Source organism: Cyanistes caeruleus, chromosome 4 (assembly GCF_971803275.1).
Source record: "Cyanistes caeruleus chromosome 4, bCyaCae1.hap1.1, whole genome shotgun sequence".
Classification (NCBI taxonomy): Eukaryota; Metazoa; Chordata; class Aves; order Passeriformes; family Paridae; genus Cyanistes; species Cyanistes caeruleus.
This window is the reverse complement of record NC_141704.1, coordinates 37,066,463-37,067,416: the sequence shown is the minus strand read 5'-3', so window position 1 is coordinate 37,067,416 and position 954 is coordinate 37,066,463.

The window sequence follows — 954 nt, the reverse complement described above, 5'->3', positions numbered from 1 at the left end:
AAGATGCTTTTGCCTTTTATATTCCATTCCTATAAATCAGCCAGAATGTGACTTTGAAATATAATTATCTCTATTCAAGTTTTATTATTTATTTGCCTTCGTATGTTTGCCCAATTTGATATCTGAATGAGTCATTGTTTTATAGAAGGCATGTCTTTAAAATTATTCAATACAGTGATAGGATTTCTAAGCAGGGAATTTGAATTACTCTTACAGTATTTATGCTAAAATGACAATCAAGCACTCTAGTTTTACCCTGAGATACTTGCTAAATTGGTAGTGGGATTGAACTTGGCTCTGACTTTTCAGAACATGCAGATCTTATGACTGAGTCATGAAGGGTGAACTGTCACATATCAAAGTTTAATTATTGCTTAAGTTTTTCCTTCAGTCATTCTCTGATTTGCTCATACTAAAGGAAAAATATTTCATGTTGTGATGTCTTTTATTTTCCCAGGAACAAATCCAATGATGCCAAAGGAAGCTGTGATTTCAGTTTAGTGACAGAATACAAAAAAAAAGTGATAATTATGTTATGCTATGAATATTGGTTATAAATTACATTGTCTCATGTAAGCACTTGGGACTTCTGTTTTCTTATTCTTTTTAGTGCATCATTTTTTCACAATATTGGAAGCCTGGCCATGTGCAGAGATTTTCTTATCTAAGGATACCAGCTGTTTACTGGAGGATGAAACTAGTTGTTCCTTTCTCAAGCAATGTCTGTCACAAGGAGACAAAAATGTGTGTATGACTTGATTTGTTTTCATAATGACGAATGTAGTTTAGTTAGGAAATTGATTATAAAAATAGAAACCAGGCTTTGAAAAGCAATTTGAAGATATGGTGTAGATCTGTTATGATCATTTTAAGACTACTGAGAATATTTCACTTACGTAGTTAATCTTTTCAGTGTCTAGCAATAATGTTAATGTGGGAAGCCAATGTTGAGAG